This window comes from Prionailurus bengalensis, chromosome B1 (assembly GCF_016509475.1).
Source record: "Prionailurus bengalensis isolate Pbe53 chromosome B1, Fcat_Pben_1.1_paternal_pri, whole genome shotgun sequence".
NCBI classification, from domain to species: Eukaryota; Metazoa; Chordata; class Mammalia; order Carnivora; family Felidae; genus Prionailurus; species Prionailurus bengalensis.
The window spans coordinates 165,179,461-165,196,253 of record NC_057344.1 but is presented as its reverse complement, the minus strand read 5'-3'; the positions used below and the strand labels follow the sequence as shown (position 1 = coordinate 165,196,253).

The 16,793-nt window shown below is 39.1% G+C and overlaps 1 protein-coding gene and 1 pseudogene across 8 annotated transcripts in view; one reads left to right on the top strand and one right to left on the bottom strand.

The window, feature by feature from the left end:
• Positions 1–16,793, bottom strand: part of FRYL (FRY like transcription coactivator) — a 272,325-nt gene that overhangs the window by 213,631 nt on the left and 41,901 nt on the right. The window lies entirely within an intron of this gene.
• LOC122469398 lies at positions 4,910–9,096 on the top strand (annotated as a pseudogene).

Sequence of the window (16,793 nt, the reverse complement as noted above, 5' to 3'; positions counted from 1 at the left end):
ATTTACAGATGATGTTTCATGACCAAGGGATTGCATCAAAATAACTGGGAACTGGAAAAAGGGAGTGGGTAGAGATAACAAAGAGTTGATAAATGTTGAGGCTGAGGAATGGGCACATGAACATTCATTCCACTCTCTCTGTTGAAATATTTTTTTAAACTATTTTTGGTGGGAGGAAACTTTAAATCTTTAAAAGATATAAAATCAATAAAACAATCATAGTTTAGCTTGTACCCTCGGTCTTACAGAATAATCCAAGGGTTATTTTAAAAAAAGCAAGACGAAAATTATTGAAGCCAAATTCAAAAGGGAAGTAAACAACTACAGTATTTAGAATCTCTCAATTATACTTGCCAGTAATTCCCACAGATAAAAACATACTACAATGCCTTTTTCCAAACCATGGCTTCAGCATACCATGCTGATTCTCCAAAACAATATTAGTATTTATATTGTGCATTACAAGAATACAATTATGCCTCTGTATGTGCCCACATGAATATTTGATAAGTAGTTGTATTATGTACTAGTATTAAATAATCCAAATTCTCTTGGTGCTTAAATCACATCTTGGTACTAAGTTAGGCCCATCATAAAACAAAATTTACAGATTAACAGATCCACCAAAGTGGGGTTTTTTTGTACCCAGAGGCAGTGTAATTTAAAAAAACTACCTCACTGCATATCTTTTATTCAGATGAACTGTGGTAAAATACCACCTGTGTATATTTCTACCTGTGTAGCAAACAGTTTACCTTGAAGGAGGTCATGATAATAGGAGAGCACTGTATAAGGAGTAAGTCATCTATCTAGGGATAAGCATATCAATGGCTGCTCCCCAGGTTTAAAACAAGGGTGAAATGGACAGATTAGAGAGTGTTTCCAAACTCTTTGTTGCAATAAAAAAAATACATTGTATATAAATGTACTTATAATACATTTTATATAACAACCCAGTATACGTGTGTGTGTGTGTGTGTGTGTGTGTGTGTGTGTGTATACACACACCCACATGATATACTTGAAATAATAATCTGCAATACACTTTGGTAAATTTCCAAGCTATTTTTAAAAAGTGCTATATTCTAGTCACTACCCACTAAAACAATTTCTGGAATTCATAGTTTTAAATCCCCGGACTTAAAAAAAAAAAAAAATGGCCTGCATCTCCTACTGCTTACCAGCAAAGGTGGTGGGAGAGAGTACTCAAAAAGCTACACATTCCATACCAGCCAATCACCTGCCTGCTTCAACTCCTCTCTCCCCTGCACAGAAACGGACATTATTCCATGTGTGGGAAGATGGGGAGGAAGGGGGCAGAAGACACTGAAGAGGGCTGGACATGCACGTGCACACACAACATCCAAGAGAAGAGAATCTCTTAAAGTTCTTCCTGTTCTAAAATTCTGTGGTTCTAAGAGTTAGCTCTGAGAGTAGGAGTCCCTAAAGGGTAAGAATCATCATTACATCTCCCACAGCACCTAGCAAACTGGCTTCCAAAAAATACCGAAGCATTAAATAAAGATTAAATTCAACTAATAATATGCAAACTAAGCATAAAAGCAAAGGTTTCTGCCATTAAATATAGGTTTTCTGCACACTATTAAATGTAAAACTCAGTGCTAATGTATATTATTTGGAAACTCAGAAGCATAAAAATGTTAAAATATACATTGTGTATTTATTATGTATATGTATACAGAATATCTATGTCACAAAGCAAATACTATTCTTGTCATGTTGTCCATAAATGTATAAAAACAATTCACTGTAAAACTATTCTAAAACGCAGAATCAAATTAAACACTAACTTTTAGTTTCAATCTTACCTTTGTTTCTCTACCTGCTTCATGACACATTATTAATTAGCAAGGAAATGAGCAAAACATAGGCCTAGTACATACAAAAAAGAACAGCAGAGGACTGGACAATATACAACTTTCATAATTCAACCACGATTTATAGTACTCCAAAGTTCACCAGTTGTTGGCTCAAATGGTCTCCTCTGCCTTTGTCTTAGAAGGAATATTTTCTCCAAAATAAACTTCAATGACATCAAAGTTTCTTCCTATATATACTAACTTTCAATAAATTATTACAGTTTAATTGAAGTGGGGGGGGTAAAAAAAAAAGAGTCTACATAAAAGACTTCCAATTCTAAATCCCAGTAAAACCTTTTATAAATAAGGACAATAAAGCCAATCTTTATACCTTTTATATGATATTATAAAATGCCATGTGATGCAATAAAGGACCCTTTCTCATGATAACCTTAAAATTGTAACACAACTCGGGGCGCCTGGGTGGCACAGTCGGTTAAGCAGCCGACTTCAGCCAGGTCACGATCTCGCGGTCCGGGAGTTCGAGCCCCGCGTCAGGCTCTGGGCTGATGGCTCAGAGCCTGGAGCCTGTTTCCGATTCTGTGTCTCCCTCTCTCTCTGCCCCTCCCCCGTTCATGCTCTGTCTCTCTCTGTCCCAAAAATAAATAAACGTTGAAACAAAAAAAAATTTTTTTTTTTAAAATTGTAACACAACTCACTTTCTTTCCATATGATTTACCTAAAATAAGAGAATTTAGCCAAAATTAACACAATTTCTGATTCTTTTTTTCTTAACGTTTTATTTATTTTTGAGAGAGAAATAAAGAATGCACGCACAAGCAGGGCAGGGGCAGAGAGAGAAGGAGACACAGAATCTGAAGCAGGCTCCAGGCTCTGAGCTGTCGGCACAGAGCCCGACAAAGGGCTCAGAACCACAAACTGCGAGATCATGACTTGAGCCAAAGTCGGATGCTTAACCGACTGAGACACCCAGGTGCCCCACAATTTCCGACTCTTAAATGAGGAAAACGTTTACAAATATATTTTCATTACTAAAAGAATAATGTATTTTAAGGAGCAATTCCAAATTTCCAGTTCTGGTTCGTATTTCTCACCTCTTCCCAGATTTCTAAATTTTAATTACAACTAAAATTAAACATATGTTGAAAACCCTTCATGGAGAAGGATTTGCAATGTCCTAAAGGACAAAGGATTTGAATTTCCTAAATGAAATAGAGAATGTGTATTTGCAGAGGAGAAAGAAAGAAAAATAGGTAGAATGGGAGAAATACAGGATGGGGATTAGCTTCTCTACAAGTTTTCATTAAAGAATTGTTAGAGGCAATATCGAATGATATTTATTGGACCAGTTAATGTTGAGGAGTTTCCATTAGCCAGAGGGAGACATGAACTTAACAGTGACTAATGGTCAACTCTGAGCTTCCAGAATCTGCACTAAGTGATACCGACACAACCACCACCGTCCAGGAGCTTACAGACTAGCCAGAAGAGAGATACATGTTGATGACAAGTTTCAGTGCTTTAAGAAAAGCTACCTAGGGGCACCTGGGTGGTTCAGTCGGTTAAGCGCCACCTTCAGCTCAGGTCATGATCTCACAGTTCTAGAGTTCGAGCCCACGTCGGGCTCTGTGCTGACAGCTCAGAGCCTGGAGCCTGCTTCTGATTCTGTGTCTCCCTCTCTCTCTGCCCCTCCCCTGCTACCATTCTTTCTCTCTCCCTCTCAAAAATGAATGAATGTTTTAAAAAAAATTTTTTTTAAGAAAGAAAGAAAGCTACCTAAATGTGTTCAAGCTACAATCAGGTAGAAACAGTCATCAAGTTTAAGTGGAAGAGGAGACAGGGGCGACCTCACCAAGTAAGTGGGGCTCACAACCTCTGTCGCCAGAAGGTTCACTGAATCGACAATCTACAAAGATATGAATGGTTTTGTGCCTCTATTTGAGGACCTGGCTAGCCACTGATTTAAAAAAATAAAAAAATTAAGGCTCAATAAACATGACTATTTCACTGCAGGCCTGTGAGCTGTGACTTCCCAGTGTGACAGGCCCCAAAGTTGGGTGCTATCCTGTATTGTCCTAGTTACACAATGGTGCCTGGCTTTATCCCAGAAATGGTTATCTCGGGAATGCCTCCTCCCCATGTTTATGAAAGGAAGCACTGTGTAGGGTAAGGTTTACACTGATTGACAGTTCCTCTCGCTCTAGAAATTTATAAAAGATAATAAGCAATGTATTCAGATCAAAATCCTCTGTATGGAAAATAACACATTTCAAAGTTAGTAACAAAACAACATTCCAAATGAGTTTGGTCACTATGGATGACCATATAGAACATGCCACAAAGCTTAATCCTTCACATTCCAGTACATCCAGTAACTCTACAAGGACTTGCACACAAAAGTCAAAAAGCCCCACCCCACTCCACCAATAGGCTTTATTCTTTACAGTGGTGAAGTCAGTCTAAATAAATTACAAATACAGAAGGGAAGAATTCAGTTCTGGTTCGCTGTACCCAAAGAAATGGTGCCCTAGAAATCCAAATTAATTAAGTAGCCAATAATAACAATAACAACCACTAATTACTGAGGGCCTACTATGCACAAGGAAGTAGGTTAGGTGCTTTACACGCATCACCATTTTAACCCAAAGAAACCCATTTCTATAAATGTTCAACTTTGCAGCTATGGAAACTGACAAAGCTACTAAATGAATGGCGAAACACTGTTCACCTGGGTTTTCTTCTATTTTAAAATAAGCTGTTATGTGGAATTCTATGAAACAAACTTCTCAAATCAAAATGCAATTATGATTTCAATATATTTTTTCAGAACAAAAGCTAGAGACCTCTCAAAACAAGATTTAAACACAGTTAAGGTAAATTGTGTGTTAATTTCATAAAGAATAAATTTGCCTCACCAAAAGTAAAAACAAAAACAAAAAAAACATGGGGGGGAGGGCAGCCCACTGTGATAGGAAGGGTCATTAGGAAGAGTACCTGATATGAAGGAGTCATGCCTCCAGCCTCCCCTAGTCCCTAGGGCTGCCCAGTAGCTGCCTCACTCTTCAAGTGCAGGAGCCAGTTGAAATATCAGGAATGGAAGCCAATGTGACCATCCCAATTTGGTAAAACAAGCCACATGGGGCTACTCAAAGTGTAGTGAGAAAAACTGGGACCAACCTGCCCCCTGAAGCCATGTCCCTGGGCATCCTTTGAAACCCCATACCCAACATGTCTGACCTGCGTCTAAAAGATGTGCCCCCCATCCCTGCTCTGGCCGACACTGCCTGGAATGCTGTGATGAAGAGGAGATATACGTCCGGGTCAGGAGTGACACGTGGCTCCTGAGGCACACCTGGAAGCCTAGCCCTCTAACTGTCACACAGCACAATGCCTCAGTGCCCAACCTGCGTGGGTCTAAGGTGACCATCTTTCTGACCATTCCAGCACTGCCAGCCCAAAGTCACACCACAGTGCTGCAGGATGAGCTGAACTACCTGCACGGCCGGATTGCCAAGATAGCAGCATCTGATACACCTTCGGTTTCATTAACAACAGATTTCTTATCTCCAGGAAGTTCAAATGTCTCTCCTCCCTTACCTGGTTTTGGATCCTCACTCCACTGTACAACTTCCTTTGCCATTAGTGGCATCACCAAGGAGACCAAGGTAGAGGTCCCTGAGCTACCATTATCCCCCCCTGCTCTGTTCTGCCAGCCCTGAAGGCTGCAAACCACAACACAAACCAACCCACAGCTCGTCTGAAGAGGATGACTGGGTCTCTCTGTCCAAGGCCAGCAGCTTTGCAGACATCATGGGGATCCTGGAGGACTTTCACCAGATGGAACAGAGCCTAGATCTAGCTCTTAGAAAAAAACCTCAGGAAAAAACCTTAATGATAAGAGAGGTAAGTAATCTACCTGATAAAGAGTTCTAAAGTAATGGTCATAAAGATGCCCACCAAACTGGGGAGAAAATGGGGAAAAGAATGGATAAACACAGAACTCCAACAAAGAGATGGAAAATATACAGAAGTACTAAACACAAGTTACAGAGCTGATGAACACAATGACTGCACTGAAAAATACACTAGAAGCGTTCACCAGCAGACTACATGACACAGAAGAAAGGATAAGTGAACTCAAAGACAAGGCAGTGGAACTCTCCCAATCAGAGCAGCAAGAAAAAGAAATGAAATACTAGAAAAATAATGAAAAAAAAGAAAAAAGAAAACATAGCTTAAGGGACTTATGGGACTACATCAAATGGACTAACATTCTTATCACAGGGCTCCCAGAAGAGAAAGAAAGGCACAGAAATCTTATTTGAAAAAACAATGGCTTAAAACATCCCTAACCTGGAGAAGAAAACAGACATCCAGATCCAGGAGGCCCAGGGAGATTCATATGAGCTTAACTCAAAGAGACCCTAAAAGCAGCAAGAGAAAAATAACTTGTTATCTAAAAGGGAACCCCCCCCCCCCATAAGACTATAAATACATTTTTCAGCAGACCATTTGCAGGCCAGAAGGGAGTGACACATGTATTTAAAATGCTGAAAGAAGAAAGCTTCCAACCAAGCAAAGTTACTCAGAATTGCAGAGAGAGAGTTTTCCAGATGAGCAAAAGCCAAAGGAGTTTATCGCCACTAAATCAAACTTACAAGAAATGTTAAAATGACCTCTTCAAGCTGAAAAGAAAGTGCTAGTCAGTAACAGGAACACATATCAAAGAGTAAATCTCACTGGAAGGATAAATATAATAATAATGAAAATAATGGATTCAGCACTTATTAAGGTTAAAAGGACAAAAGCAGTAAAAATAACTATGATTATAGTAACTAGTTAAGGGATAACTTAGATAAGGCACACACAAGATAAAAAGATGTAGGTCTGTCCAGTCCATGACCGCTTACTGCCATGGGCTGCTTTCCACTGCTTGGGTGCCTTCTCTAGAGCCAGGACCTTAGTCTTGGCCTTCTATGGGGTGCACAGTGCCCAGTTTCCAGATGCCTCTGGGAAGGAGCTCTTAGACAAAGCCAACAAACACCACTTCTTACACAGCCTGGCCCTGCTGGGGGTACCCCATTTACTGCTAGCCTCTAGAACCACTTTATTCTGCACCAGCTTTTACTTCCAGGCTCTGGCCCAGACTTTGGCCCCTGTGCGAGGGAGCCTGCTAATCTTGGGCTGGCTTACCTTGGTTCTTTGAGTTTCCTTGCACTTAATCTCTGGGTACTTTTTTTGAGAGTTGAAGCAGGGAGAAGATTAAAAGAGAAAGGGGACAAAGAAAAAAAGATGAAACATGTGACATCAAAAACACGCGAGGGAGGAGTAACAATGTTGAGCTTTAGAATGCAATCAAACTTAAGTTGACAACTATTTTATCAACCTAAAATAGACTGTTATACATATAACTTGTTATAGTTACAGTTAAACTTAACTACAAAACAAAACCGGTAGTAAATACACAAAAGATAAAGGACCATAAGCATACCACTAAAGAATGTCAGCAAACCACAAAGGGAGAGAGCAAGAGAAGGAACAAAGAGGAGCAAAAACCAGCCAGAAAACAACTAACAACATGGCAATGAGTACATACCTATCAATAATTATACTTTAACTGTAAATGGACTAAATACTACAATCAAAAGACAGAGTGGCTAAATGGACTAAAAAACAAAATCTATATGCTGCCCACAAGAGACTCCTTTAGACTTAAGAACACACACAGACTGAAAGTGATGGGATAGAAAAAGATATTCCATATGGAAACCAAAAGAAAGCCAGGGTAGCTATACTTATGGATATATAACCAAAAACTCAGGGGCACCTCAGTGGCTCAGTCTGGCTCAGTTAAGCATCTGACTCTAGATTTTAGCTCAGATCATGATCTGATGAGGTTGAGCCCCGAATTGGGCTCTGACAGTGCAGAGCCTGCTTGAGATTCTCTCTCTTTCCCTCTTTCTCTCTCCCTCACTCCCATGGTCTCTCTCTCTCTCTCTCTCTAAAATAAATTTTTAAGGGGCGCCTGGGTGGCACAGTCAGTTGGGCGTCTGACTTCGGCTCAGGTCATGATCTCACTGTTCATGGGTTCGAGCCCTGCATCAGGCTCTGTGCTGACAGCTCAGAGCCTGGAGCCTGCTTCAGAGTCTGTCTCCATCTCTCTGCCCTCCCCTGCTCTTGCTCTGTCTCTCTTGCTCTCAAATATAAAATAAAACATTTAAAAAAATTTTTTAATAAATTTTTAAAAGGAAAAAATCGACTTTAAAACAAAGATTGTAACAAGAGACAAAGGGTACTATATAATGATAGAGGGGTCAATCCAACAAAAGACTAGAATGTTTATAAATATTTATGAACCTAATATAGAAGTATCTGAATATATAAAGCAAACATTAACAGACATGAAGGGAGAAACAGCCATATAATACCAACAGAGAACATTAACAATTTTATGGTTTTTTTTTTGAAAGAGACAGAGAGAAACAGGCAGAGCATGAGCAGGGGAGGGGCAGAGAGCGAGGGAGACACAGAATTTGAAGCAGGTTCCAGACTCTGAGCTGTCAAGACAGCACACAGCCCAACAGGGAGCTCGAACCTGTGGACCAGGAGATCATGACCTGAGCCGAAGCCGGCTGCTTAACTGACTGAGCCACCCAGGCGTCCCAGCAGGGGACTTTAATACCCCACTTACATCAATGGATAGATCAGACAGAAAATAAGAAAACATCACCTTAAATGACATGTTAGACCCAACAGACCTAACAGATATATACAGAACATTTCATCCAAAAGCAACAGAATATACATCCTCAAGTATGTATGCAACATCCTCCAGGATAGATCAGGTAGGACACGAAACAAGTCTGAATAAATTTAAGGGGACTGAAATCCTATCAAGCATCTTTTCTAACCACAGTGATATGAAACTAGAAATCAAAAACAAAAAAGAAAGAAAGAAGGAAAGAAACCAGAAATCAATGTTTTTTTAGGTAAAAACAAAAGGTGGGGGAAGGAGAAATCATATTATGGCCAACAAATCACAGAGAAGGTTATTTTAAGACTAAGTTCAATCCTCTTCTGTTAATGTCTTCCTACTAACTTAAAAGTCCAAGAACAACTTTATAAAGGAAAGTGACATTCTTCTGTTTCAGCCAGAATTCTTAAAATAATCTTTAACTTAAAATGTTTCCCAAAGATGGATGCTCGCAGTTCAAATGCCAGTGATAATTCAATTGGCTGCAAAATTCGGTGTTAGCAGTCTCTACATTTATAGGGAAAACCTGACACAGTATACGAGTATCAATTGCCATATCTGTGGTTTCAAATGAAACTTCCTTCCACAGCACTTAAATCATCCTTTTTCTCCTAGGTCCCTGGTTTGCTTCATTTCCTTTAATCTTGCTTTATGTTAAGACAATATTTGGTCCCTGGCTCCATTTAGTGGAGTTCAGGGTCATCAGAATAATGCCCTTGGAATGTTGTCTCTGAACCAACTTCCTAATATAGGTTATGCTCCTGTTCTTAAGAATTTTAATATATCCAAATCATAATGTCCAAATCATAACAAGGCTAGATGTAAATACTAACTGGAAGATTTATTAGAGTAAAGCAAAAAAGGAAAGAAAAAATTTTAAGCTTTCTAGAAACCTAACACCAGCTAGAGTATAATAAATAAAAATAGACCTACTTCTGCTACCTTTGTCGAGCCCAGTGGTTTATCAAGCTAGGTAGTGAAGGACACAATGAATAAGACAGATCTATGCCTTTATGGAATCTGAGACTCATCCAGTTCTAGGACCATCTCTCCTCAACTGTCCTAGAAGGAGAGTGTTATAGAAAGTTTCAATATGGTCCAAATGGGACTCATTGCAAAACAATAAGCATGTATCTTTTAATATATCAGACTTCTGTATTAAGGTTGTGATTGTATTTGAAACCGGAGTACTCATGTAGGATTAGAAAGGGGAGGAAATAGAAGTGGAGAGCGCAAAGCTAGGAACTGAGTCACTTCTCCCACCTCATCAGGTTTTTCACCCTCGCTACTGGTTACATAAATCCTATGTGGAATGTAATCTTTCACTTAGGACAATTTTATCTCTTAAGCCTTTCATAAACCTGTCACACCATGAGCTACGTGAAACATTTTTTGTCTTATAGGTTCTCAGTTTGCAAAATAAAAACTTTCATCACTTCAAACTAAATGCAGTATGAAGATCACAGTACCAAGAGAGAATTTGATTCTTACCGATAAGCACCTGCCCTAGTTAATGTTTCAAAGTAATTTTTTTAACAAAATTATATTGCAGAAACTAAGACTTAATTGTCCTAATTTAAGCAAGCTCACTAAAAATTTCCATTAAGATATTTTTCCCTTAAAATAATATAACCAAAACACTTCCCGTTACTTTAATAGTGCTGAAACACCAAAAATTTGTCATGTGACTTTAGGAAATTTACTTTTAAAACAGATTTAGGAGGTTTAGACCATTGCATTTCCAATGACAAAAAGAAATCCCATTGAGGATGGAATTATTAAAATTATTATAATCTCCTGTTTTATTGCATCAATACATATTAGAGGACAAAAATAGCCATTTAATTCAAGAAGTGATCCAAAGAGACTAAAAGTTACATTAATCTGTGAAAAGTCACATGTAAAACAAATCTATATAAATCCCATGTCCGTTATAATGAGAAAGGACCTCATCAGCACAAGGCATGTGGTACAGTTACACAATACTAAGCTATATTACCAGACAAAGTGACTTAGTCTCATTTATAGGAGGAAAAGAGAGGGAAGGAGAAAGAAACATGAGAGAAAGAGGAAAACTTGTAAAAATAAAAGAAGATGGACGGGTACCTGGGTGGCTAAGTTGCTTAAGCATCTGACTCTTGATTTTGGTTCAGGTCATGACCTCATGACTCGTGTGAGCCCTGCATCGGGCTCTGTGCTGCCAGTGCAGAGCCTGCTTGGGAATCTGTGTCTCCCTCTCGCTCTGCCCTTCCCCTGCTCATGGGCACTCTCTCTCAAAATAAATAAACTTAAAAAAAAAAAAAAAAGATGGAGCACATAAGATCATTTTTTCCAAGTTTGCAGACAGTAAATGATAGGACTCTTCTCCTCACAAAAGAAACATGCTGGCTGGCTCTGATATACAAACAAAATCACATATGAGAATCAAGTATACTAATATTGTCAACATGCAGACTAGTGCTTTCAAGCTAGCAAGATCCCAATAACAAGTTAGCCAAGTATAAGTTTGTCTACAAGACATCTCAGGTAAAGAAGAGATTTAGATATGCTACATGGTCATGATTTTATTGGCCATTCTCCACCACCATAGAAATCAAATACTGAATGCTCTAAATGTGTCAGGAAGCCATCAAAATCCTCAAGGAGAAAGCAGTCAAAAAACCTCTTTGACCTCAGCCGCAGCAACTTCTTGACTCAACATGTCTCCGGAGGCAAGGGAAACAAAAGCAAAAATGAACTATTGGGACCTCATCAAGATAAAGCACATCCTTTGCTGTGCTTCCTCTGTACAGCAAAGGAAACAATCAGCAAAACTAAAAGGCAACTGACGGAATGGGAGATGACATATCAGATAAAGGGTTAGTATCCAAAATCTATAAACAACTTATCAAACTCAACACCCAAAAAAACAAATAATCCAGTGAAGAAATGGGCAAAAAACATGAATAGACACTTCTCCAGAGAAGACATCCAGATGGCCAACCGACACATGAAAAAATACGCAACATCACCCATCATCAGGGAATTACAAATCAAAACCACAATGAGATACCACCTCACACCTGTCAGAATGGCTAACATTAATTAACAACTCAGACAACAACAGACGTTGGCGAGGATGTGGAGAAAGAGGATCTCTTTTGCCCTGCTGTTGGGAATGCAAACTGATGCAGCCACTCTGGAAAACAGTATGGAGGTTCCTCAAAAAACTAAAACTAGAACTACCCTACGACCCAGCAATTGCACTACTAGGTATTTATCCAAAGGACACAGATGTGCTGTTTCGAAGGGGCACATGCACCCCAACGCTTATAGCAGTGCTATCAACAATAGCCAAAGTATGGAAAGAGCCCAAAATGTCCATCGATGGATGAATGGATAAAGAAGACGTGTGTGTGTGTGTATACATATATATACATATATTGCAGAGTATTACTCAGCAGTCAGAAAGAATGACATCTTGCCATTTGCAACTACATAGATGGAACTGGAGGGTACTATGTTAAGCAAAATTAGTCAGAGAAAGACAAATATATGACTTCACTCATATGAGGAATTTAAGATACAAAACAGATGAACATAACGGAAGGGAAGCAAAAATATAAAAACAGGAAGGGGGACAAAACATAAAAGACTCATATATAGAGAACAAACAGAGTTGTTGGAGGGGTTGTGAGAGGAGGGATGTTCTAAATGGGTAAGGGGCATTAAAGAATCTATTCCTGAAATCATTGTTGCATTATATGCTAACTAACGTGGATGTAAATTAAACAATAAATAAATTTAAAAATAAATAAATATGTGTAAGTCCCAGACTCCAAAGGCCCAAGAACCTGAAGCTAAAATGTCTGAGGACAGCAGAAGATGGAAATCCCAGCTCAAGGAGAGTGAGCAAATTCACTCTTCCTCTGCCTTTTTGTTCTATTTGGATCCTCAGTGGATTGGTGATGCCCACCCACAGCAGTGAGGGTGGACCTTCTTTACTCAGTCTACTCATTTAAATGCTAATCTCTTCCGGGAACACCCTCACGGACTTACCCAGAAATAATGTTTTACCAGCTCTCTAGGCATCCATTAGCCTAGTCCAGATGACACACAAAAGTAACCAACACAGGGAGCCACCATGAGTTTTTGATGAAGTAAGTAATATGAATGGACCTGTGATTTCTAAAAGTTACCTTCAGAAGCATATGGGAAAGAAGGCTGAATGAGCAGGACCAGTTTGTAAACACCTACTGGAGTAGCCAACAGATAACTTTCTGAACTAAGGCTGTGGGAGACACCAACAAAGCACTGAAGTAGAACCGAAAGAAATTCACAACTGAACGAATGGGGGACCATCACTTTTCACAAATGCGATCACAGCCTCCTATAAAGTTCTCCCTCCCATACATTGCCCCACTACAGCTGGGAGTGATTGTTTTACAAACTAAATCAAGTTGCATCTCAAGGCCCTCCACCCCGCCTCCCTACATACCAAACTGGACTTTTCACTTCCTAGACATTCAACTTCTTTCCTGCCTCAGGATCCTTCACTCACTGTTTTCCTTTATCCGCAAACTGGCACCTTGGTGTTTTTCACCAGGCGGAACCCTAACCCCTAACCGGTCTTCAAATCTCAATTTGAATGTCCCTCCCTCAAAGACCTACCCACCTAAACTCTCTAGTCTAGTACCATGTCCCAACCTTTAGAGTCTCTCTTGGAATACTTACACACATGCAGACATGGGTTTATGTATATATTTGATTAATATCTATTCCCCATTAGACTATTCCTAAGACGTAGGATTATAACTATTTGTTACCTATACCTAGCCCAGTACCTGGCACCTGGCAGGTACTTAACAAACACCTGCTGGGGGTGCTTGGGTGGCTCAGTCGATTGAGCGTCCAACTTCAGCTCAGGTCATGATCTCAAAGTTCATGGGTTCAAGCCCCACTTCGGGCTCTGTGCTGACAGCTGGGAGCCTGAAGCCTGCTTTGGAGTCTGTGTCTCCTTGTCTCCTGCCCCTCTCCTGTTTGTGCTCTGTCTCCCTCTGTCTCTCAAAAATAAATGTAAAAAAAAAATAAATAAATTTCTTTAAAAAAAAAAAAAAAAAACAAGCACGTGCTGAATAATAAATATACCACAAGAGACCACTTTGAGTTCTTGACTGGGAAAATAATAATGCCATTACCTAATAAAGGGAACACAGGAACATCAAATCTGTGGATAAAGTGGAATTCTACCTGGGGAATATTGAGTTGAAGAAATAGTGAATTAGGTCTGAGCTGTAGAATCACCAGTGAATGATCACTCAGCCAAAAGAATAAATGTAACATTACTGGAAAAGGAGAAGCAAAATAAAGCAAGCTATGAGCAGATAAGACAAACCTCTATTTAAGTGGGAGGAAGAAGAAAACAGACAAAAGGTTTATATTCCTAATATGTAAAGGGCTTATAAAATAGCAAATATCAACAAACCTGAAGAAAACGAGGCTTAAAAAAATGGACAGTTAACAGTAAAGAAAAATGCAAATGCCTCCTAACCATATAAAAATATATTCAGCCCAATGTGTACCTCAAGGTAAACTTGGTATAAGACTATCTTTAAAAAAAATTGTTGTTAATTTAAATGATTCTAAAACGTGTATAGGGCTCCTGGGTGGCTCAGTGGGTTAAGCGTTCGACTTCAGCTCAGGTCATGATCTCCCAGTTTGTGAGTTCAATGCCCGCATTGGGCTCTGTGCTGACAGCTCAGAGCCTGTAGCCTGCTTCAGATTCTGTGTCTCCCTCTCTCTCTGCCCCTCCCCCACTCAAATTCTGTCTCTCTCAAAAATAAATAAACATTTAAAAAGCAGGGGCGCCTGGGTGGCGCAGTCGGTTGGGCGTCCAACTTCAGCCAGGTCACGATCTCGCGGTCCGGGAGTTCGAGCCCCGCGTCGGGCTCTGGGCTGATGGCTCGGAGCCTGGAGCCTGCTTCTGATTCTGTGTCTCCCTCTCTCTCTGCCCCTCCCCCGTTCATGCTCTGTCTCTCTCTGTCCCAAAAATAAATAAACGTTGAAAAAAAAAAAAGTAAATAAAATAAAATGTCTATAAGGAAATTTTTTAAGTTAAAGATATTCAATTTCACGCATGAGATGAGTGAAATTAACATAACAGTGATATTCCATTCAGTAAAAAAACAAAAGTTTGACAACATATTCTGTTGCTGAGGTTATGCATAGACAAATAGGCACTTTCACACATTACCAATGGGAACACAGAGACACATGAGGCACCCAGTTCTGATAGTATTATCCCTGGTGTCATTGAGAACCAGAATTCTTAGCTAAGAAAAAAAGATACAGGTGTAAAATAAAAGACTGAGCAAAAATCTTATAGAGCTGAAACAGAATTGGAAATATCAGTATAAACTCATGAGGTTCTTAATCTTAAAAAAATTTTTTTCCTAATTTTGACAACTGAAAAGATCTAGTGACGATGGTCAATCCATTAGAAATAAGACCCTCTAGAGGCCAGATTGTAGTCTTGAAATCCTACTCCCCAGTAAAGGAATCAGGGGTCCTTTTGGGTCCAGCGATATCAGGTGTAGAGAGGAAATGTACATGATGTGCCTAGAAATCCCTGTCATACCAGATAATCAAAGAAGCGATCACAAACTATTAGAGTCATGTCAAAATAACTCAGCAACTTTAAAAGGCTCCCACTGGTCCAAGATTAAATAATTTAAGCAGCAAAAAAAAAAAAAAGAAAAAAAAAAAAAGACAATGAATTTTTCAAAATTCAGTATGTTTAAATCTAAGAGTCCATAATGAGTCTAGGGAAGAAGAGGCGACCCTAACTGATCACCATTGGAGAAGGCTAATATAACCAACTCATTGTTTTGAAATTGGTAAGTCAGAAGAAACTATCAAGCTTTTCTCCAACCTTTCCTATACATACTGTACTACTAGGTAACAAATAGTACATGAGGAACAGTTTCCCTTTATAAAAGATTTCACATAATAAGTGAACAGTAAAGTTACAGTGTTACGTCTTGCAACCCCTAATTATTTAATAGACCTAAAGCAGGGAGCCCACTGCCTGTTTTTGTAAATAAAGTATTATTAGAACACAGCTATGGCCATTCATTCACATTTTGTCTGTGGCTACTTTCCCACTACAAGGGCAGAGTATAGTAACTGTATCAGAGGAGACCAGATGGTCCACAAAGCCTAAAAATACACTATCTGGCCCCTTACAGAGAACGTTTGGCATTCTCTCATCTAAAGCATTGAGCATAAACGGCAACTAATCAGCATTAAGAGAGACGACTAAACACTTGTGTACCAGACAGACACTTGCCAAAAGAAACTGAACCTGAATCTGAGCAAATCTCCGGATCCAACTGCCAATTAACAAGAAAAACAAAGGACAGAGGAATATGCTTATTTTTTTAAGACTGCATTTTTAAGTAACCTCTACACCTAACGCGGGGCTTGAACTCACAACGCCAAGATCAAGAGTTGCATGCTCTACAGACTAAGCCAGCCACGCACACCGACAGATGAGTACATTTAATCACTTCACAGGAATGTAATCAGGAACATCCACATCTATGGCCCAAAGACCCAATTTGCTCAACAAAAATTTTAAGGACACAAGGCAGGGGGAACTTAGGAGAAAAATCAACTAATTGCAATGAAGGGAGGGCTTATCTAGATCCTGATTCAAACAGCTCAACTGCTTTGGAAATGTATGAAAGAATCAAAATTACCACGAACTGCCCATTTTATTACGTTGGGATTGTTGCTGTTTTTTTTTTTTTAAAGATGACAATGGTATTGTGGTTGTATTTTTTAAAAGAAGATCTACTTTAAGAATACATACTGGAATATAAACAAATTATATGATGTCTAGGATTTGCTTTAAAATAATACAGAGTGGGAAAGAAGTCCATGGAAGAGAAACAAACAATTTGGCCATGATTTGATAATTATTAAACCTGAGTGATGAATACAAAGGGGTTCATTACACTAGCCTGTTTACTTTGTACAAGTTAAAATTTTTTTTACAAAATAAAAATTAAAAATAAGGCAAAATCTTTCTTACTCAGACACAGAAAAAAATCTGATGGAAAAAGGTCAGGAAGTATGCTAGATCACCCCAAAAAGGCAACTGGACCGTGACAAGGTGTGGGATCTTTCAAAAGAAGGGTAAGAAGCCAACTTTGAAA